Here is a 25,765-nt window from a genome sequence, read left to right as displayed (position 1 = left end):
ATTACCGATGGAAGATGAACACGTAAAACCGCTCTAATCCGGATGAAACGTCGATATATGCAATAAAAACCGAACTTCTCCCCTTTTCAATATCTTACTCAGTATTTTAACGAGAAACAAATAGATGAATGAAAATGAAGTATTTAAGGTTATTATCTAATGAATTATGTGTTTGCATCATTTTTATCGTATATTTAATGAATTAATAACAATAAACTGAAAATTCACAAAAACGTTGAAAAACGGCAAAATATTGCCTAATTCGATGATATTTTGTTTAAATCACATAAAGGAAAAGGGGATGATAAACGTAAAAATATTGCTAAATTCGATGATTTTTCGTACGAAACAAAATGCAAGAAAACTTGCTTAAAATGCAATATTATGCGAAATTCTAGGATTTGAAGGCCAAATCACATATCGTGATACTACATGAAATAGTATCGAAATATTGGTAAAAATGAATATATATACGTAATATCAAACTACATTAAAAACGTGAAAAAAATCACTATTTTAGCATATTTGAGGATTTTAGCTTCAAATCATAGAGCGAGGTTTCGTATTATTTAGATTCAAGAAAAGACATATGACAATGTTGTTTCCAATACAAATGATAAAAACCAATGGAATTTACTAAAATGTTCCTGATTTTCTGTTTATATTACCGATGGAAGATGTACACGTAAAACCGTTCTAATCCGGCTGAAACGTCGATATATGCAATAAAAACCGAACTTCTCCCCTTTTCAATATCTTACTCAGTATTTTAACGAGAAATAAATAGATGATTGAAAATGAAGTATTTAAGGTTATTATCTAATCAATTATGTGTTTGCATCATTTTTATCGTATATTTAATGAACTAATAACAATAAACTGAAAATTCACAAAAACGAGGAAAAACGGCAAAATATTGCCTAATTCGATGATATTTTGTTAAAAATCACATAAAGGAAAAGGAGATAATAAACGTCAAAATATTGCTAAATTCGATGATTTTTCTTACGAAACAAAATGCAAAAAAACTTGCTTAAAATGCAATATTATGCGAAATTCTGAGATTTGAAGGCCAACTGACATATCGTGATACTACATGAAATAGTATCGAAATATTGGTAAAAATGAATATATTTACGTAATATCAAACTACATGAAAAACGTGAAAAAAGTCACTATTTTACCATATTTGAGGATTTTAACTTCAAATCATAGAGCGAGGTTTCGTATTATTTAGATCCAAGAAAAGACATATGACAATGTTGTTTCCAATACAAATGATAAAAACCAATGTGTTTTCATTAGAATTAACTAAAATGTTCCTGATTTTCCGTTTATATTACCGATGGAAGATGAACACGTAAAACCGCTCTAATCCGGATGAAACGTCGATATATGCAATAAAAACCGAACTTCTCCCCTTTTCAATATCTTACTCAGTATTTTAACGAGAAACAAATAGATGAATGAAAATGAAGTATTTAAGGTTATTATCTAATGAATTATGTGTTTGCATCATTTTTATCGTATATTAATGAATTAATAACAATAAACTGAAAATTCACAAAAAACGTTGAAAAACGGCAAAATATTGCCTAATTCGATGATATTTTGTTTAAATCACATAAAGGAAAAGGGGATGATAAACGTAAAAATATTGCTAAATTCGATGATTTTTCGTACGAAACAAAATGCAAGAAAACTTGCTTAAAATGCAATATTATGCGAAATTCTAGGATTTGAAGGCCAAATCACATATCGTGATACTACATGAAATAGTATCGAAATATTGGTAAAAATGAATATATATACGTAATATCAAACTACATTAAAAACGTGAAAAAAATCACTATTTTAGCATATTTGAGGATTTTAGCTTCAAATCATAGAGCGAGGTTTCGTATTATTTAGATTCAAGAAAAGACATATGACAATGTTGTTTCCAATACAAATGATAAAAACCAATGGAATTTACTAAAATGTTCCTGATTTTCCGTTTATATTACCGATGGAAGATATACACGTAAAACCGCTCTAATCCAGCTGAAACGTCGATATATGCAATAAAAACCGGACTTCTCCCCTTTTCAATATCTTACTCAGTATTTTAACGAGAAACAAATAGATGATTGAAAATGAAGTATTTAAGGTTATTATCTAAGCAATTATGTGTTTGCATCATTTTTATCGTATATTTAATGAATTATTAACAATAAACTGAAAATTCACAAAAACGTGGAAAAACGGCAAAATATTGCCTAATTCGATGATATTTTGTTTAAATCACATAAAGGAAAAGGAGATAATAAACGTCAAAATATTGCTATATTCGATGATTTTTCGTACGAAACAAAATGCAAAAAAACTTGCTTAAAATGCAATATTATGCGAAATTCTGAGATTTGACGGCCAACTCACTTATCGTGATACTACATGAAATAGTATCGAAATATTGGTAAAAATGAATATATTTACGTAATATCAAATTACATGAAAAACGTGAAAAAAGTCACAATTTTACCATATTTGAGGATTTTAACTTCAAATCATAGAGCGAGGTTTCATATTATTTAGATCCAAGAAAAGACATATGACAATGTTGTTTCCAATACAAATGATAAAAACCAATGTTTTTTCATAAGAATTAACTAAAATGTTCCTGATTTTCCGTTCATATTACCGATGGAAGATGTACACGTAAAACCGTTCTAATCCGGCTGAAACGTCGATATATGCAATAAAAACCGAACTTCTCCCCTTTTCAATATCTTACTCAGTATTTTAACGAGAAATAAATAGATGATTGAAAATGAAGTATTTAAGGTTATTATCTAATCAATTATGTGTTTGCATCATTTTTATCGTATATTTAATGAATTAATAACAATAAACTGAAAATTCACAAAAACGTGGAAAAACGGCAAAATATTGCCTAATTCGATGATATTTTGTTAAAAATCACATAAAGGAAAAGGAGATAATAAACGTCAAAATATTGCTAAATTCGATGATTTTTCGTACGAAACAAAATGCAAAAAAACTTGCTTAAATTGCAATATTATGCGAAATTCTGAGATTTGAAGGCCAACTGACATATCGTGATACTACATGAAATAGTATCGAAATATTGGTAAAAATGAATATATTTACGTAATATCAAACTACATGAAAAACGTGAAAAAAGTCACTATTTTACCATATTTGAGGATTTTAACTTCAAATCATAGAGCGAGGTTTCGTATTATTTAGATCCAAGAAAAGACATATGACAATGTTGTTTCCAATACAAATGATAAAAACCAATGTGTTTTCATTAGAATTAACTAAAATGTTCCTGATTTTCCGTTTATATTACCGATGGAAGATGTACACGTAAAACCGCTCTAATCCGGATGAAACGTCGATATATGCAATAAAAACCGAACTTCTCCCCTTTTCAATATCTTACTCAGTCTTTTAACGAGAAACAAATAGATGATTGAAAATGAAGTATTTAAGGTTATTATCTAATCAATTATGTGTTTGCATCATTTTTATCGTATATTTAATGAATTATTAACAATAAACTGAAAATTCACAAAAACGTGGAAAAACGGCAAAATATTGCTTAATTCGATGATATTTTGTTTAAATCACATAAAGGAAAAGGAGATAATAAACGTCAAAATATTGCTATATTCGATGATTTTTCGTACGAAACAAAATGCAAAAAAACTTGCTTAAAATGCAATATTATGCGAAATTCTGAGATTTGAAGGCCAACTCACATATCGTGATACTACATGAAATAGTATCGAAATATTGGTAAAAATGAATATATTTACGTAATATCAAATTACATGAAAAACGTGAAAAAAGTCACAATTTTACCATATTTGAGGATTTTAACTTCAAATCATAGAGCGAGGTTTCGTATTATTTAGATCCAAGAAAAGACATATGACAATGTTGTTTCCAATACAAATGATAAAAACCAATGTGTTTTCATAAGAATTAACTAAAATGTTCCTGATTTTCTGTTTATATTACCGATGGAAGATGTACACGTAAAACCGTTCTAATCCGGCTGAAACGTCGATATATGCAATAAAAACCGAACTTCTCCCCTTTTCAATATCTTACTCAATATTTTAACGAGAAATAAATAGATGATTGAAAATGAAGTATTTAAGGTTATTATCTAATCAATTATGTGTTTGCATCATTTTTATCGTATATTTAATGAATTAATAACAATAAACTGAAAATTCACAAAAACGAGGAAAAACGGCAAAATATTGCCTAATTCGATGATATTTTGTTAAAAATCACATAAAGGAAAAGGAGATAATAAACGTCAAAATATTGCTAAATTCGATGATTTTTCTTACGAAACAAAATGCAAAAAAACTTGCTTAAAATGCAATATTATGCGAAATTCTGAGATTTGAAGGCCAACTGACATATCGTGATACTACATGAAATAGTATCGAAATATTGGTAAAAATGAATATATTTACGTAATATCAAACTACATGAAAAACGTGAAAAAAGTCACTATTTTACCATATTTGAGGATTTTAACTTCAAATCATAGAGCGAGGTTTCGTATTATTTAGATCCAAGAAAAGACATATGACAATGTTGTTTCCAATACAAATGATAAAAACCAATGTGTTTTCATTAGAATTAACTAAAATGTTCCTGATTTTCCGTTTATATTACCGATGGAAGATGAACACGTAAAACCGCTCTAATCCGGATGAAACGTCGATATATGCAATAAAAACCGAACTTCTCCCCTTTTCAATATCTTACTCAGTATTTTAACGAGAAACAAATAGATGATTGAAAATGAAGTATTTAAGGTTATTATCTAATCAATTATGTGTTTGCATCATTTTTATCGTATATTTAATGAATTAATAACAATAAACTGAAAATTCACAAAAACGTTCAAAAACGGCAAAATATTGCCTAATTCGATGATATTTTGTTTAAATCACATAAAGGAAAAGGGGATGATAAACGTAAAAATATTGCTAAATTCGATGATTTTTCGTACGAAACAAAATGCAAGAAAACTTGCTTAAAATGCAATATTATGCGAAATTCTAGGATTTGAAGGCCAAATCACATATCGTGATACTACATGAAATAGTATCGAAATATTGGTAAAAATGAATATATTTACGTAATATCAAACTACATTAAAAACGTGAAAAAAATCACTATTTTAGCATATTTGAGGATTTTAGCTTCAAATCATAGAGCGAGGTTTCGTATTATTTAGATTCAAGAAAAGACATATGACAATGTTGTTTCCAATACAAATGATAAAAACCAATGGAATTTACTAAAATGTTCCTGATTTTCCGTTTATATTACCGATGGAAGATATACACGTAAAACCGCTCTAATCCGGCTGAAACGTCGATATACGCAATAAAAACCGAACTTCTCCCCTTTTCAATATCTTACTCAGTATTTTAACGAGAAACAAATAGATGATTGAAAATGAAGTATTTAAGGTTATTATCTAATCAATTATGTGTTTGCATCATTTTTATCGTATATTTAATGAATTATTAACAATAAACTGAAAATTCACAAAAACGTGGAAAAACGGCAAAATATTGCTTAATTCGATGATATTTTGTTTAAATCACATAAAGGAAAAGGAGATAATAAACGTCAAAATATTGCTATATTCGATGATTTTTCGTACGAAACAAAATGCAAAAAAACTTGCTTAAAATGCAATATTATGCGAAATTCTGAGATTTGAAGGCCAACTCACATATCGTGATACTACATGAAATAGTATCGAAATATTGGTAAAAATGAATATATTTACGTAATATCAAATTACATGAAAAACGTGAAAAAAGTCACAATTTTACCATATTTGAGGATTTTAACTTCAAATCATAGAGCGAGGTTTCGTATTATTTAGATCCAAGAAAAGACATATGACAATGTTGTTTCCAATACAAATGATAAAAACCAATGTGTTTTCATAAGAATTAACTAAAATGTTCCTGATTTTCTGTTTATATTACCGATGGAAGATGTACACGTAAAACCGTTCTAATCCGGCTGAAACGTCGATATATGCAATAAAAACCGAACTTCTCCCCTTTTCAATATCTTACTCAATATTTTAACGAGAAATAAATAGATGATTGAAAATGAAGTATTTAAGGTTATTATCTAATCAATTATGTGTTTGCATCATTTTTATCGTATATTTAATGAATTAATAACAATAAACTGAAAATTCACAAAAACGAGGAAAAACGGCAAAATATTGCCTAATTCGATGATATTTTGTTAAAAATCACATAAAGGAAAAGGAGATAATAAACGTCAAAATATTGCTAAATTCGATGATTTTTCTTACGAAACAAAATGCAAAAAAACTTGCTTAAAATGCAATATTATGCGAAATTCTGAGATTTGAAGGCCAACTGACATATCGTGATACTACATGAAATAGTATCGAAATATTGGTAAAAATGAATATATTTACGTAATATCAAACTACATGAAAAACGTGAAAAAAGTCACTATTTTACCATATTTGAGGATTTTAACTTCAAATCATAGAGCGAGGTTTCGTATTATTTAGATCCAAGAAAAGACATATGACAATGTTGTTTCCAATACAAATGATAAAAACCAATGTGTTTTCATTAGAATTAACTAAAATGTTCCTGATTTTCCGTTTATATTACCGATGGAAGATGAACACGTAAAACCGCTCTAATCCGGATGAAACGTCGATATATGCAATAAAAACCGAACTTCTCCCCTTTTCAATATCTTACTCAGTATTTTAACGAGAAACAAATAGATGAATGAAAATGAAGTATTTAAGGTTATTATCTAATGAATTATGTGTTTGCATCATTTTTATCGTATATTTAATGAATTAATAACAATAAACTGAAAATTCACAAAAACGTTGAAAAACGGCAAAATATTGCCTAATTCGATGATATTTTGTTTAAATCACATAAAGGAAAAGGGGATGATAAACGTAAAAATATTGCTAAATTCGATGATTTTTCGTACGAAACAAAATGCAAGAAAACTTGCTTAAAATGCAATATTATGCGAAATTCTAGGATTTGAAGGCCAAATCACATATCGTGATACTACATGAAATAGTATCGAAATATTGGTAAAAATGAATATATATACGTAATATCAAACTACATTAAAAACGTGAAAAAAATCACTATTTTAGCATATTTGAGGATTTTAGCTTCAAATCATAGAGCGAGGTTTCGTATTATTTAGATTCAAGAAAAGACATATGACAATGTTGTTTCCAATACAAATGATAAAAACCAATGGAATTTACTAAAATGTTCCTGATTTTCTGTTTATATTACCGATGGAAGATGTACACGTAAAACCGTTCTAATCCGGCTGAAACGTCGATATATGCAATAAAAACCGAACTTCTCCCCTTTTCAATATCTTACTCAGTATTTTAACGAGAAATAAATAGATGATTGAAAATGAAGTATTTAAGGTTATTATCTAATCAATTATGTGTTTGCATCATTTTTATCGTATATTTAATGAACTAATAACAATAAACTGAAAATTCACAAAAACGAGGAAAAACGGCAAAATATTGCCTAATTCGATGATATTTTGTTAAAAATCACATAAAGGAAAAGGAGATAATAAACGTCAAAATATTGCTAAATTCGATGATTTTTCTTACGAAACAAAATGCAAAAAAACTTGCTTAAAATGCAATATTATGCGAAATTCTGAGATTTGAAGGCCAACTGACATATCGTGATACTACATGAAATAGTATCGAAATATTGGTAAAAATGAATATATTTACGTAATATCAAACTACATGAAAAACGTGAAAAAAGTCACTATTTTACCATATTTGAGGATTTTAACTTCAAATCATAGAGCGAGGTTTCGTATTATTTAGATCCAAGAAAAGACATATGACAATGTTGTTTCCAATACAAATGATAAAAACCAATGTGTTTTCATTAGAATTAACTAAAATGTTCCTGATTTTCCGTTTATATTACCGATGGAAGATGAACACGTAAAACCGCTCTAATCCGGATGAAACGTCGATATATGCAATAAAAACCGAACTTCTCCCCTTTTCAATATCTTACTCAGTATTTTAACGAGAAACAAATAGATGAATGAAAATGAAGTATTTAAGGTTATTATCTAATGAATTATGTGTTTGCATCATTTTTATCGTATATTAATGAATTAATAACAATAAACTGAAAATTCACAAAAAACGTTGAAAAACGGCAAAATATTGCCTAATTCGATGATATTTTGTTTAAATCACATAAAGGAAAAGGGGATGATAAACGTAAAAATATTGCTAAATTCGATGATTTTTCGTACGAAACAAAATGCAAGAAAACTTGCTTAAAATGCAATATTATGCGAAATTCTAGGATTTGAAGGCCAAATCACATATCGTGATACTACATGAAATAGTATCGAAATATTGGTAAAAATGAATATATATACGTAATATCAAACTACATTAAAAACGTGAAAAAAATCACTATTTTAGCATATTTGAGGATTTTAGCTTCAAATCATAGAGCGAGGTTTCGTATTATTTAGATTCAAGAAAAGACATATGACAATGTTGTTTCCAATACAAATGATAAAAACCAATGGAATTTACTAAAATGTTCCTGATTTTCCGTTTATATTACCGATGGAAGATATACACGTAAAACCGCTCTAATCCAGCTGAAACGTCGATATATGCAATAAAAACCGGACTTCTCCCCTTTTCAATATCTTACTCAGTATTTTAACGAGAAACAAATAGATGATTGAAAATGAAGTATTTAAGGTTATTATCTAAGCAATTATGTGTTTGCATCATTTTTATCGTATATTTAATGAATTATTAACAATAAACTGAAAATTCACAAAAACGTGGAAAAACGGCAAAATATTGCCTAATTCGATGATATTTTGTTTAAATCACATAAAGGAAAAGGAGATAATAAACGTCAAAATATTGCTATATTCGATGATTTTTCGTACGAAACAAAATGCAAAAAAACTTGCTTAAAATGCAATATTATGCGAAATTCTGAGATTTGACGGCCAACTCACTTATCGTGATACTACATGAAATAGTATCGAAATATTGGTAAAAATGAATATATTTACGTAATATCAAATTACATGAAAAACGTGAAAAAAGTCACAATTTTACCATATTTGAGGATTTTAACTTCAAATCATAGAGCGAGGTTTCATATTATTTAGATCCAAGAAAAGACATATGACAATGTTGTTTCCAATACAAATGATAAAAACCAATGTTTTTTCATAAGAATTAACTAAAATGTTCCTGATTTTCCGTTCATATTACCGATGGAAGATGTACACGTAAAACCGTTCTAATCCGGCTGAAACGTCGATATATGCAATAAAAACCGAACTTCTCCCCTTTTCAATATCTTACTCAGTATTTTAACGAGAAATAAATAGATGATTGAAAATGAAGTATTTAAGGTTATTATCTAATCAATTATGTGTTTGCATCATTTTTATCGTATATTTAATGAATTAATAACAATAAACTGAAAATTCACAAAAACGTGGAAAAACGGCAAAATATTGCCTAATTCGATGATATTTTGTTAAAAATCACATAAAGGAAAAGGAGATAATAAACGTCAAAATATTGCTAAATTCGATGATTTTTCGTACGAAACAAAATGCAAAAAAACTTGCTTAAATTGCAATATTATGCGAAATTCTGAGATTTGAAGGCCAACTGACATATCGTGATACTACATGAAATAGTATCGAAATATTGGTAAAAATGAATATATTTACGTAATATCAAACTACATGAAAAACGTGAAAAAAGTCACTATTTTACCATATTTGAGGATTTTAACTTCAAATCATAGAGCGAGGTTTCGTATTATTTAGATCCAAGAAAAGACATATGACAATGTTGTTTCCAATACAAATGATAAAAACCAATGTGTTTTCATTAGAATTAACTAAAATGTTCCTGATTTTCCGTTTATATTACCGATGGAAGATGTACACGTAAAACCGCTCTAATCCGGATGAAACGTCGATATATGCAATAAAAACCGAACTTCTCCCCTTTTCAATATCTTACTCAGTCTTTTAACGAGAAACAAATAGATGATTGAAAATGAAGTATTTAAGGTTATTATCTAATCAATTATGTGTTTGCATCATTTTTATCGTATATTTAATGAATTATTAACAATAAACTGAAAATTCACAAAAACGTGGAAAAACGGCAAAATATTGCTTAATTCGATGATATTTTGTTTAAATCACATAAAGGAAAAGGAGATAATAAACGTCAAAATATTGCTATATTCGATGATTTTTCGTACGAAACAAAATGCAAAAAAACTTGCTTAAAATGCAATATTATGCGAAATTCTGAGATTTGAAGGCCAACTCAAATATCGTGATACTACATGAAATAGTATCGAAATATTGGTAAAAATGAATATATTTACGTAATATCAAATTACATGAAAAACGAGAAAAAAGTCACAATTTTACCATATTTGAGGATTTTAACTTCAAATCATAGAACGAGGTTTCGTATTATTTAGATCCAAGAAAAGACATATGACAATGTTGTTTCCAATACAAATGATAAAAACCAATGTGTTTTCATAAGAATTAACTAAAATGTTCCTGATTTTCTGTTTATATTACCGATGGAAGATGTACACGTAAAACCGTTCTAATCCGGCTGAAACGTCGATATATGCAATAAAAACCGAACTTCTCCCCTTTTCAATATCTTACTCAGTATTTTAACGAGAAATAAATAGATGATTGAAAATGAAGTATTTAAGGTTATTATCTAATCAATTATGTGTTTGCATCATTTTTATCGTATATTTAATGAATTAATAACAATAAACTGAAAATTCACAAAAACGAGGAAAAACGGCAAAATATTGCCTAATTCGATGATATTTTGTTAAAAATCACATAAAGGAAAAGGAGATAATAAACGTCAAAATATTGCTAAATTCGATGATTTTTCTTACGAAACAAAATGCAAAAAAACTTGTTTAAAATGCAATATTATGCGAAATTCTGAGATTTGAAGGCCAACTGACATATCGTGATACTACATGAAATAGTATCGAAATATTGGTAAAAATGAATATATTTACGTAATATCAAACTACATGAAAAACGTGAAAAAAGTCACTATTTTACCATATTTGAGGATTTTAACTTCAAATCATAGAGCGAGGTTTCGTATTATTTAGATCCAAGAAAAGACATATGACAATGTTGTTTCCAATACAAATGATAAAAACCAATGTGTTTTCATTAGAATTAACTAAAATGTTCCTGATTTTCCGTTTATATTACCGATGGAAGATGAACACGTAAAACCGCTCTAATCCGGATGAAACGTCGATATATGCAATAAAAACCGAACTTCTCCCCTTTTCAATATCTTACTCAGTATTTTAACGAGAAACAAATAGATGAATGAAAATGAAGTATTTAAGGTTATTATCTAATGAATTATGTGTTTGCATCATTTTTATCGTATATTTAATGAATTAATAACAATAAACTGAAAATTCACAAAAACGTTGAAAAACGGCAAAATATTGCCTAATTCGATGATATTTTGTTTAAATCACATAAAGGAAAAGGGGATGATAAACGTAAAAATATTGCTAAATTCGATGATTTTTCGTACGAAACAAAATGCAAGAAAACTTGCTTAAAACGCAATATTATGCGAAATTCTAGGATTTGAAGGCCAAATCACATATCGTGATACTACATGAAATAGTATCGAAATATTGGTAAAAATGAATATATATACGTAATATCAAACTACATTAAAAACGTGAAAAAAATCACTATTTTAGCATATTTGAGGATTTTAGCTTCAAATCATAGAGCGAGGTTTCGTATTATTTAGATTCAAGAAAAGATATATGACAATGTTGTTTCCAATACAAATGATAAAAACCAATGGAATTTACTAAAATGTTCCTGATTTTCTGTTTATATTACCGATGGAAGATGTACACGTAAAACCGTTCTAATCCGGCTGAAACGTCGATATATGCAATAAAAACCGAACTTCTCCCCTTTTCAATATCTTACTCAGTATTTTAACGAGAAATAAATAGATGATTGAAAATGAAGTATTTAAGGTTATTATCTAATCAATTATGTGTTTGCATCATTTTTATCGTATATTTAATGAATTAATAACAATAAACTGAAAATTCACAAAAACGAGGAAAAACGGCAAAATATTGCCTAATTCGATGATATTTTGTTAAAAATCACATAAAGGAAAAGGAGATAATAAACGTCAAAATATTGCTAAATTCGATGATTTTTCTTACGAAACAAAATGCAAAAAAACTTGCTTAAAATGCAATATTATGCGAAATTCTGAGATTTGAAGGCCAACTGACATATCGTGATACTACATGAAATAGTATCGAAATATTGGTAAAAATGAATATATTTACGTAATATCAAACTACATGAAAAACGTGAAAAAAGTCACTATTTTACCATATTTGAGGATTTTAACTTCAAATCATAGAGCGAGGTTTCGTATTATTTAGATCCAAGAAAAGACATATGACAATGTTGTTTCCAATACAAATGATAAAAACCAATGTGTTTTCATTAGAATTAACTAAAATGTTCCTGATTTTCCGTTTATATTACCGATGGAAGATGAACACGTAAAACCGCTCTAATCCGGATGAAACGTCGATATATGCAATAAAAACCGAACTTCTCCCCTTTTCAATATCTTACTCAGTATTTTAACGAGAAACAAATAGATGAATGAAAATGAAGTATTTAAGGTTATTATATAATGAATTATGTGTTTGCATCATTTTTATCGTATATTTAATGAATTAATAACAATAAACTGATAATTCACAAAAACGTTGAAAAACGGCAAAATATTGCCTAATTCGATGATATTTTGTTTAAATCACATAAAGGAAAAGGGGATGATAAACGTAAAAATATTGCTAAATTCGATGATTTTTCGTACGAAACAAAATGCAAGAAAACTTGCTTAAAATGCAATATTATGCGAAATTCTAGGAGTTGAAGGCCAAATCGCATATCGTGATACTACATGAAATAGTATCGAAATATTGGTAAAAATGAATATATATACGTAATATCAAACTACATTAAAAACGTGAAAAAAATCACTATTTTAGCATATTTGAGGATTTTAGCTTCAAATCATAGAGCGAGGTTTCGTATTATTTAGATTCAAGAAAAGACATATGACAATGTTGTTTCCAATACAAATGATAAAAACCAATGGAATTTACTAAAATGTTCCTGATTTTCCGTTTATATTACCGATGGAAGATATACACGTAAAACCGCACTAATCCAGCTGAAACGTCGATATATGCAATAAAAACCGAACTTCTCCCCTTTTCAATATCTTACTCAGTATTTTAACGAGAAACAAATAGATGATTGAAAATGAAGTATTTAAGGTTATTATCTAAGCAATTATGTGTTTGCATCATTTTTATCGTATATTTAATGAATTATTAACAATAAACTGAAAATTCACAAAAACGTGGAAAAACGGCAAAATATTGCCTAATTCGATGATATTTTGTTTAAATCACATAAAGGAAAAGGAGATAATAAACGTCAAAATATTGCTATATTCGATGATTTTTCGTACGAAACAAAATGCAAAAAAACTTGCTTAAAATGCAATATTATGCGAAATTCTGAGATTTGAAGGCCAACTCACATATCGTGATACTACATGAAATAGTATCGAAATATTGGTAAAAATGAATAAATTTACGTAATATCAAATTACATGAAAAACGTGAAAAAAGTCACAATTTTACCATATTTGAGGATTTTAACTTCAAATCATAGAGCGAGGTTTCGTATTATTTAGATCCAAGAAAAGACATATGACAATGTTGTTTCCAATACAAATGATAAAAACCAATGTGTTTTCATAAGAATTAACTAAAATGTTCCTGATTTTCTGTTTATATTACCGATGGAAGATGTACACGTAAAACCGTTCTAATCCGGCTGAAACGTCGATATATGCAATAAAAACCGAACTTCTCCCCTTTTCAATATCTTACTCAGTATTTTAACGAGAAATAAATAGATGATTGAAAATGAAGTATTTAAGGTTATTATCTAATCAATTATGTGTTTGCATCATTTTTATCGTATATTTAATGAATTAATAACAATAAACTGAAAATTCACAAAAACGAGGAAAAACGGCAAAATATTGCCTAATTCGATGATATTTTGTTAAAAATCACATAAAGGAAAAGGAGATAATAAACGTCAAAATATTGCTAAATTCGATGATTTTTCTTACGAAACAAAATGCAAAAAAACTTGCTTAAAATGCAATATTATGCGAAATTCTGAGATTTGAAGGCCAACTGACATATCGTGATACTACATGAAATAGTATCGAAATATTGGTAAAAATGAATATATTTACGTAATATCAAACTACATGAAAAACGTGAAAAAAGTCACTATTTTACCATATTTGAGGATTTTAACTTCAAATCATAGAGCGAGGTTTCGTATTATTTATATCCAAGAAAAGACATATGACAATGTTGTTTCCAATACAAATGATAAAAACCAATGTGTTTTCATTAGAATTAACTAAAATGTTCCTGATTTTCCGTTTATATTACCGATGGAAGATGAACACGTAAAACCGCTCTAATCCGGATGAAACGTCGATATATGCAATAAAAACCGAACTTCTCCCCTTTTCAATATCTTACTCAGTATTTTAACGAGAAACAAATAGATGAATGAAAATGAAGTATTTAAGGTTATTATCTAATGAATTATGTGTTTGCATCATTTTTATCGTATATTTAATGAATTAATAACAATAAACTGAAAATTCACAAAAACGTTGAAAAACGGCAAAATATTGCCTAATTCGATGATATTTTGTTTAAATCACATAAAGGAAAAGGGGATGATAAACGTAAAAATATTGCTAAATTCGATGATTTTTCGTACGAAACAAAATGCAAGAAAACTGGCTTAAAATGCAATATTATGCGAAATTCTAGGATTTGAAGGCCAAATCACATATCGTGATACTACATGAAATAGTATCGAAATATTGGTAAAAATGAATATATATACGTAATATCAAACTACATTAAAAACGTGAAAAAAATCACTATTTTAGCATATTTGAGGATTTTAGCTTCAAATCATAGAGCGAGGTTTCGTATTATTTAGATTCAAGAAAAGACATATGACAATGTTGTTTCCAATACAAATGATAAAAACCAATGGAATTTACTAAAATGTTCCTGATTTTCTGTTTATATTACCGATGGAAGATGTACACGTAAAACCGTTCTAATCCGGCTGAAACGTCGATATATGCAATAAAAACCGAACTTCTCCCCTTTTCAATATCTTACTCAGTATTTTAACGAGAAATAAATAGATGATTGAAAATGAAGTATTTAAGGTTATTATCTAATCAATTATGTGTTTGCATCATTTTTATCGTATATTAATGAATTAATAACAATAAACTGAAAATTCACAAAAACGAGGAAAAACGGCAAAATATTGCCTAATTCGATGATATTTTGTTAAAAATCACATAAAGGAAAAGGAGATAATAAACGTCAAAATATTGCTAAATTCGATGATTTTTCTTACGAAACAAAATGCAAAAAAACTTGCTTAAAATGCAATATTATGCGAAATTCTGAGATTTGAAGGCCAACTGACATATCGTGATACTACATGAAATAGTATCGAAATATTGGTAAAAATGAATATATTTACGTAATATCAAACTACATGAAAAACGTGAAAAAAGTCACTATTTTACCATATTTGAGGATTTTAACTTCAAATCATAGAGCGAGGTTTCGTATTATTTAGATCCAAGAAAAGACATATGACAATGTTGTTTCCAATACAAATGATAAAAACCGATGTGTTTTCATTAGAATTAACTAAAATGTTCCTGATTTTCCGTTTATATTACCGATGGAAGATGAACACGTAAAACCGCTCTAATCCGGATGAAACGTCGATATATGCAATAAAAACCGAACTTCTCCCCTTTTCAATATCTTACTCAGTATTTTAACGAGAAACAAATAGATGAATGAAAATGAAGTATTTAAGGTTATTATCTAATGAATTATGTGTTTGCATCATTTTTATCGTATATTTAATGAATTAATAACAATAAACTGAAAATTCACAAAAACGTTGAAAAACGGCAAAATATTGCCTAATTCGATGATATTTTGTTTAAATCACATAAAGGAAAAGGGGATGATAAACGTAAAAATATTGCTAAATTCGATGATTTTTCGTACGAAACAAAATGCAAGAAAACTTGCTTAAAATGCAATATTATGCGAAATTCTAGGATTTGAAGGCCAAATCACATATCGTGATACTACATGAAATAGTATCGAAATATTGGTAAAAATGAATATATATACGTAATATCAAACTACATTAAAAACGTGAAAAAAATCACTATTTTAGCATATTTGAGGATTTTAGCTTCAAATCATAGAGCGAGGTTTCGTATTATTTAGATTCAAGAAAAGACTTATGACAATGTTGTTTCCAAAACAAATGATAAAAACCAATGGAATTTACTAAAATGTTCCTGATTTTCCGTTCATATTACCGATGGAAGATATACACGTAAAACCGCTCTAATCCAGCTGAAACGTCGATATATGCAATAAAAACCGGACTTCTCCCCTTTTCAATATCTTACTCAGTATTTTAACGAGAAACAAATAGATGATTGAAAATGAAGTATTTAAGGTTATTATCTAAGCAATTATGTGTTTGCATCATTTTTATCGTATATTTAATGAATTATTAACAATAAACTGAAAATTCACAAAAACGTGGAAAAACGGCAAAATATTGCCTAATTCGATGATATTTTGTTTAAATCACATAAAGGAAAAGGAGATAATAAACGTCAAAATATTGCTATATTCGATGATTTTTCGTACGAAACAAAATGCAAAAAAACTTGCTTAAAATGCAATATTATGCGAAATTCTGAGATTTGACGGCCAACTCACTTATCGTGATACTACATGAAATAGTATCGAAATATTGGTAAAAATGAATATATTTACGTAGTATCAAATTACATGAAAAACGTGAAAAAAGTCACAATTTTACCATATTTGAGGATTTTAACTTCAAATCATAGAGCGAGGTTTCATATTATTTAGATCCAAGAAAAGACATATGACAATGTTGTTTCCAATACAAATGATAAAAACCAATGTTTTTTCATAAGAATTAACTAAAATGTTCCTGATTTTCCGTTCATATTACCGATGGAAGATGTACACGTAAAACCGTTCTAATCCGGCTGAAACGTCGATATATGCAATAAAAACCGAACTTCTCCCCTTTTCAATATCTTACTCAGTATTTTAACGAGAAATAAATAGATGATTGAAAATGAAGTATTTAAGGTTATTATCTAATCAATTATGTGTTTGCATCATTTTTATCGTATATTTAATGAATTAATAACAATAAACTGAAAATTCACAAAAACGTGGAAAAACGGCAAAATATTGCCTAATTCGATGATATTTTGTTAAAAATCACATAAAGGAAAAGGAGATAATAAACGTCAAAATATTGCTAAATTCGATGAATTTTCGTACGAAACAAAATGCAAAAAAACTTGCTTAAATTGCAATATTATGCGAAATTCTGAGATTTGAAGGCCAACTGACATATCGTGATACTACATGAAATAGTATCGAAATATTGGTAAAAATGAATATATTTACGTAATATCAAACTACATGAAAAACGTGAAAAAAGTCACTATTTTACCATATTTGAGGATTTTAACTTCAAATCATAGAGCGAGGTTTCGTATTATTTAGATCCAAGAAAAGACATATGACAATGTTGTTTCCAATACAAATGATAAAAACCAATGTGTTTTCATTAGAATTAACTAAAATGTTCCTGATTTTCCGTTTATATTACCGATGGAAGATGTACACGTAAAACCGCTCTAATCCGGATGAAACGTCGATATATGCAATAAAAACCGAACTTCTCCCCTTTTCAATATCTTACTCAGTCTTTTAACGAGAAACAAATAGATGATTGAAAATGAAGTATTTAAGGTTATTATCTAATCAATTATGTGTTTGCATCATTTTTATCGTATATTTAATGAATTATTAACAATAAACTGAAAATTCACAAAAACGTGGAAAAACGGCAAAATATTGCTTAATTCGATGATATTTTGTTTAAATCACATAAAGGAAAAGGAGATAATAAACGTCAAAATATTGCTATATTCGATGATTTTTCGTACGAAACAAAATGCAAAAAAACTTGCTTAAAATGCAATATTATGCGAAATTCTGAGATTTGAAGGCCAACTCACATATCGTGATACTACATGAAATAGTATCGAAATATTGGTAAAAATGAATATATTTACGTAATATCAAATTACATGAAAAACGAGAAAAAAGTCACAATTTTACCATATTTGAGGATTTTAACTTCAAATCATAGAGCGAGGTTTCGTATTATTTAGATCCAAGAAAAGACATATGACAATGTTGTTTCCAATACAAATGATAAAAACCAATGTGTTTTCATAAGAAATAACTAAAATGTTCCTGATTTTCTGTTTATATTACCGATGGAAGATGTACACGTAAAACCGTTCTAATCCGGCTGAAACGTCGATATATGCAATAAAAACCGAACTTCTCCCCTTTTCAATATCTTACTCAGTATTTTAACGAGAAATAAATAGATGATTGAAAATGAAGTATTTAAGGTTATTATCTAATCAATTATGTGTTTGCATCATTTTTATCGTATATTTAATGAATTAATAACAATAAACTGAAAATTCACAAAAACGAGGAAAAACGGCAAAATATTGCCTAATTCGATGATATTTTGTTAAAAATCACATAAAGGAAAAGGAGATAATAAACGTCAAAATATTGCTAAATTCGATGATTTTTCTTACGAAACAAAATGCAAAAAAACTTGTTTAAAATGCAATATTATGCGAAATTCTGAGATTTGAAGGCCAACTGACATATCGTGATACTACATGAAATAGTATCGAAATATTGGTAAAAATGAATATATTTACGTAATATCAAACTACATGAAAAACGTGAAAAAAGTCACTATTTTACCATATTTGAGGATTTTAACTTCAAATCATAGAGCGAGGTTTCGTATTATTTAGATCCAAGAAAAGACATATGACAATGTTGTTTCCAATACAAATGATAAAAACCAATGTGTTTTCATTAGAATTAACTAAAATGTTCCTGATTTTCCGTTTATATTACCGATGGAAGATGAACACGTAAAACCGCTCTAATCCGGATGAAACGTCGATATATGCAATAAAAACCGAACTTCTCCCCTTTTCAATATCTTACTCAGTATTTTAACGAGAAACAAATAGATGAATGAAAATGAAGTATTTAAGGTTATTATCTAATGAATTATGTGTTTGCATCATTTTTATCGTATATTTAATGAATTAATAACAATAAACTGAAAATTCACAAAAACGTTGAAAAACGGCAAAATATTGCCTAATTCGATGATATTTTGTTTAAATCACATAAAGGAAAAGGGGATGATAAACGTAAAAATATTGCTAAATTCGATGATTTTTCGTACGAAACAAAATGCAAGAAAACTTGCTTTAAATGCAATATTATGCGAAATTCTAGGATTTGAAGGCCAAATCACATATCGTGATACTACATGAAATAGTATCGAAATATTGGTAAAAATGAATATATATACGTAATATCAAACTACATTAAAAACGTGAAAAAAATCACTATTTTAGCATATTTGAGGATTTTAGCTTCAAATCATAGAGCGAGGTTTCGTATTATTTAGATTCAAGAAAAGATATATGACAATGTTGTTTCCAATACAAATGATAAAAACCAATGGAATTTACTAAAATGTTCCTGATTTTCTGTTTATATTACCGATGGAAGATGTACACGTAAAACCGTTCTAATCCGGCTGAAACGTCGATATATGCAATAAAAACCGAACTTCTCCCCTTTTCAATATCTTACTCAGTATTTTAACGAGAAATAAATAGATGATTGAAAATGAAGTATTTAAGGTTATTATCTAATCAATTATGTGTTTGCATCATTTTTATCGTATATTTAATGAATTAATAACAATAAACTGAAAATTCACAAAAACGAGGAAAAACGGCAAAATATTGCCTAATTCGATGATATTTTGTTAAAAATCACATAAAGGAAAAGGAGATAATAAACGTCAAAATATTGCTAAATTCGATGATTTTTCTTACGAAACAAAATGCAAAAAAACTTGCTTAAAATGCAATAATATGCGAAATTCTGAGATTTGAAGGCCAACTGACATATCGTGATACTACATGGAATAGTATCGAAATATTGGTAAAAATGAATATATTTACGTAATATCAAACTACATGAAAAACGTGAAAAAAGTCACTATTTTACCATATTTGAGGATTTTAACTTCAAATCATAGAGCGAGGTTTCGTATTATTTAGATCCAAGAAAAGACGACAATGTTGTTTCCAATACAAATGATAAAAACCAGTGTGTTTTCATTAGAATTAACTAAAATGTTCCTGATTTTCCGTTTATATTACCGATGGAAGATGAACACGTAAAACCGCTCTAATCCGGATAAAACGTCGATATATGCAATAAAAACCGAACTTCTCCCCTTTTCAATATCTTACTCAGTATTTTAACGAGAAACAAATAGATGAATGAAAATGAAGTATTTAAGGTTATTATATAATGAATTATGTGTTTGCATCATTTTTATCGTATATTTAATGAATTAATAACAATAAACTGAAAATTCACAAAAACGTTGAAAAACGGCAAAATATTGCCTAATTCGATGATATTTTGTTTAAATCACATAAAGGAAAAGGGGATGATAAACGTAAAAATATTGCTAAATTCGATGATTTTTCGTACGAAACAAAATGCAAGAAAACTTGCTTAAAATGCAATATTATGCGAAATTCTAGGATTTGAAGGCCAAATCACATATCGTGATACTACATGAAATAGTATCGAAATATTGGTAAAAATGAATATATATACGTAATATCAAACTACATTAAAAACGTGAAAAAAATCACTATTTTAGCATATTTGAGGATTTTAGCTTCAAATCATAGAGCGAGGTTTCGTATTATTTAGATTCAAGAAAAGACATATGACAATGTTGTTTCCAATACAAATGATAAAAACCAATGGAATTTACTAAAATGTTCCTGATTTTCCGTTTATATTACCGATGGAAGATATACACGTAAAACCGCTCTAATCCAGCTGAAACGTCGATATATGCAATAAAAACCGAACTTCTCCCCTTTTCAATATCTTACTCAGTATTTTAACGAGAAACAAATAGATGATTGAAAATGAAGTATTTAAGGTTATTATCTAAGCAATTATGTGTTTGCATCATTTTTATCGTATATTTAATGAATTATTAACAATAAACTGAAAATTCACAAAAACGTGGAAAAACGGCAAAATATTGCCTAATTCGATGATATTTTGTTTAAATCACATAAAGGAAAAGGAGATAATAAACGTCAAAATATTGCTATATTCGATGATTTTTCGTACGAAACAAAATGCAAAAAAACTTGCTTAAAATGCAATATTATGCGAAATTCTGAGATTTGAAGGCCAACTCACATATCGTGATACTACATGAAATAGTATCGAAATATTGGTAAAAATGAATATATTTACGTAATATCAAATTACATGAAAAACGTGAAAAAAGTCACAATTTTACCATATTTGAGGATTTTAACTTCAAATCATAGAGCGAGGTTTCATATTATTTAGATCCAAGAAAAGACATATGACAATGTTGTTTCCAATACAAATGATAAAAACCAATGTTTTTTCATAAGAATTAACTAAAATGTTCCTGATTTTCCGTTCATATTACCGATGGAAGATGTACACGTAAAACCGTTCTAATCCGGCTGAAACGTCGATATATGCAATAAAAACCGAACTTCTCCCCTTTTCAATATCTTACTCAGTATTTTAACGAGAAATAAATAGATGATTGAAAATGAAGTATTTAAGGTTATTATCTAATCAATTATGTGTTTGCATCATTTTTATCGTATATTTAATGAATTAATAACAATAAACTGAAAATTCACAAAAACGTGGAAAAACGGCAAAATATTGCCTAATTCGATGATATTTTGTTAAAAATCACATAAAGGAAAAGGAGATAATAAACGTCAAAATATTGCTAAATTCGATGATTTTTCGTACGAAACAAAATGCAAAAAAACTTGCTTAAAATGCAATATTATGCGAAATTCTGAGATTTGAAGGCCAACTGACATATCGTGATACTACATGAAATAGTATCGAAATATTGGTAAAAATGAATATATTTACGTAATATCAAACTACATGAAAAACGTGAAAAAAGTCACTATTTTACCATATTTGAGGATTTTAACTTCAAATCATAGAGCGAGGTTTCGTATTATTTAGATCCAAGAAAAGACATATGACAATGTTGTTTCCAATACAAATGATAAAAACCAATGTGTTTTCATTAGAATTAACTAAAATGTTCCTGATTTTCCGTTTATATTACCGATGGAAGATGTACACGTAAAACCGCTCTAATCCGGATGAAACGTCGATATATGCAATAAAATCCGAACTTCTCCCCTTTTCAATATCTTACTCAGTCTTTTAACGAGAAACAAATAGATGATTGAAAATGAAGTATTTAAGGTTATTATCTAATCAATTATGTGTTTGCATCATTTTTATCGTATATTTAATGAATTAATAACAATAAACTGAAAATTCACAAAAACGTGAAAAAACGGCAAAATATTGCCTAATTCGATGATATTTTGTTTAAATCACATAAAGGAAAAGGAGATAGTAAACGTCAAAATATTGCTAAATTCGATGATTTTTCGTACAAAACAAAATGCAAAAAAACTTGCTTAAAATGCAATATTATGCGAAATTCTGAGATTTGAAGGCCAACTGACATATCGTGATAAAACATGAAATAGTATCGAAATATTGGTAAAAATGAATATATTTACGTAATATAAAACTACATGAAAAACGTGAAAAAAGTCACTATTTTACCATATTTGAGGATTTTAACTTCAAATCATAGAGCGAGGTTTCGTATTATTTAGATCCAAGAAAAGACATATGACAATGTTGTTTCCAATACAAATGATAAAAACCAATGGAATTAACTAAAATGTTCCTGATTTTCCGTTTATATTACCGATGGAAGATATACACGTAAAACCGCTCTAATCCGGCTGAAACGTCGATATATGCAACAAAAACCGAACTTCTCCCCTTTCCAATATCTTACTCAGTATTTTAACGAGAAACAAATAGATGATTGAAAATGAAGTATTTAAGGTTATTATCTAATCAATTATGTGTTTGCATCATTTTTATCGTATATTTAATGAATTAATAACAATAAACTGAAAATTCACAAAAACGTGGAAAAACGGCAAAATATTGCCTAATTCGATGATATTTTGTTAAAATCACATAAAGGAAAAGGAGATAATAAACGTCAAAATATTGCTAAAATCGATGATTTTTCGTACAAAACAAAATGCCAAAAAAACTTGCTTAAAATGCAATATTATGCGAAATTCTGAGATTTGAAGGCCAACTGACATATCGTGATACTACATGAAATAGTATCGAAATATTGGTAAAAATGAATATATTTACGTAATATCAAACTACATGAAAAACGTGAAAAAAGTCACTATTTTACCATATTTGAGGATTTTAACTTCAAATCATAGAGCGAGGTTTCGTATTATTTAGATCCAAGAAAAGACATATGACAATGTTGTTTCCAATACAAATGATAAAAACCAATGTGTTTTCATAAGAATTAACTAAAATGTTCCTGATTTTCTGTTTATATTACCGATGGAAGATGTACACGTAAAACCGTTCTAATCCGGCTGAAACGTCGATATATGCAATAAAAACCGAACTTCTCCCCTTTTCAATATCTTACTCAGTATTTTAACGAGAAATAAATAGATGATTGAAAATGAAGTATTTAAGGTTATTATCTAATCAATTATGTGTTTGCATCATTTTTATCGTATATTTAATGAATTAATAACAATAAACTGAAAATTCACAAAAACGAGGAAAAACGGCAAAATATTGCCTAATTCGATGATATTTTGTTAAAAATCACATAAAGGAAAAGGAGATAATAAACGTCAAAATATTGCTAAATTCGATGATTTTTCTTACGAAACAAAATGCAAAAAAACTTTGCTTAAAATGCAATATTATGCGAAATTCTGAGATTTGAAGGCCAACTGACATATCGTGATACTACATGAAATAGTATCGAAATATTGGTAAAAATGAATATATTTACGTAATATCAAACTACATGAAAAACGTGAAAAAAGTCACTATTTTACCATATTTGAGGATTTTAACTTCAAATCATAGAGCGAGGTTTCGTATTATTTAGATTCAAGAAAAGACATATGACAATGTTGTTTCCAATACAAATGATAAAAACCAATGTGTTTTCATTAGAATTAACTAAAATGTTCCTGATTTTCCGTTTATATTACCGATGGAAGATGTACACGTAAAACCGCTCTAATCCGGCTGAAACGTCGATATATGCAATAAAAACCGAACTTCTCCCCTTTTCAATATCTTACTCAGTATTTTAACGAGAAACAAATAGAAGATTGCAAATGAAGTATTTAAGGTTATTATCTAATCAATTATGTGTTTGCATCATTTTTATCGTATATTTAATGAATTAATAACAATAAACTAAAAATTCACAAAAACGTGAAAAAAAGGCAAAATATTGCCTAATTCGATGATATTTTGTTTAAATCACATAAAGGAAAAGGAGATAGTAAACGTCAAAATATTACTAAATTCGATGATTTTTCGTACGAAACAAAATGCAAAAAAACTTGCTTAAAATGCAATATTATGCGAAATTCTGAGATTTGAAGGCCAACTGACATATCGTGATAAAACATGAAATAGTATCGAAATATTGGTAAAAATGAATATATTTACGTAATATGAAACTACATGAAAAACGTGAAAAAAGTCACTATTTTACCATATTTGAGGATTTTAACTTCAAATCATAGAGCGAGGTTTCGTATTATTTAGATCCAAGAAAAGACATATGACAATGTTGTTTCCAATACAAATGATAAAAACCAATGGAATTAACTAAAATGTTCCTGATTTTCCGTTTATATTACCGATGGAAGATATACACTTAAAACCGTTCTAATCCGGCTGAAACGTCGATATATGCAATAAAAACCGAACTTCTTCCCTTTTCAATATCTTACTCAGTATTTTAACGAGAAACAAATAGATGATTGAAAATGAAGTATTTAAGGTTATTATCTAATCAATTATGTGTTTGCATCATTTTTATCGTATATTTAATGAATTAATAACAATAACCTGAAAATTCACAAAAACGTGGAAAAACGGCAAAATATTGCCTAATTCGATGATATTTTGTTAAAATC

Source organism: Procambarus clarkii, chromosome 57, assembly GCF_040958095.1.
Source record: "Procambarus clarkii isolate CNS0578487 chromosome 57, FALCON_Pclarkii_2.0, whole genome shotgun sequence".
NCBI classification, from domain to species: Eukaryota; Metazoa; Arthropoda; class Malacostraca; order Decapoda; family Cambaridae; genus Procambarus; species Procambarus clarkii.
Note: the sequence above shows the minus strand (reverse complement) of the source record.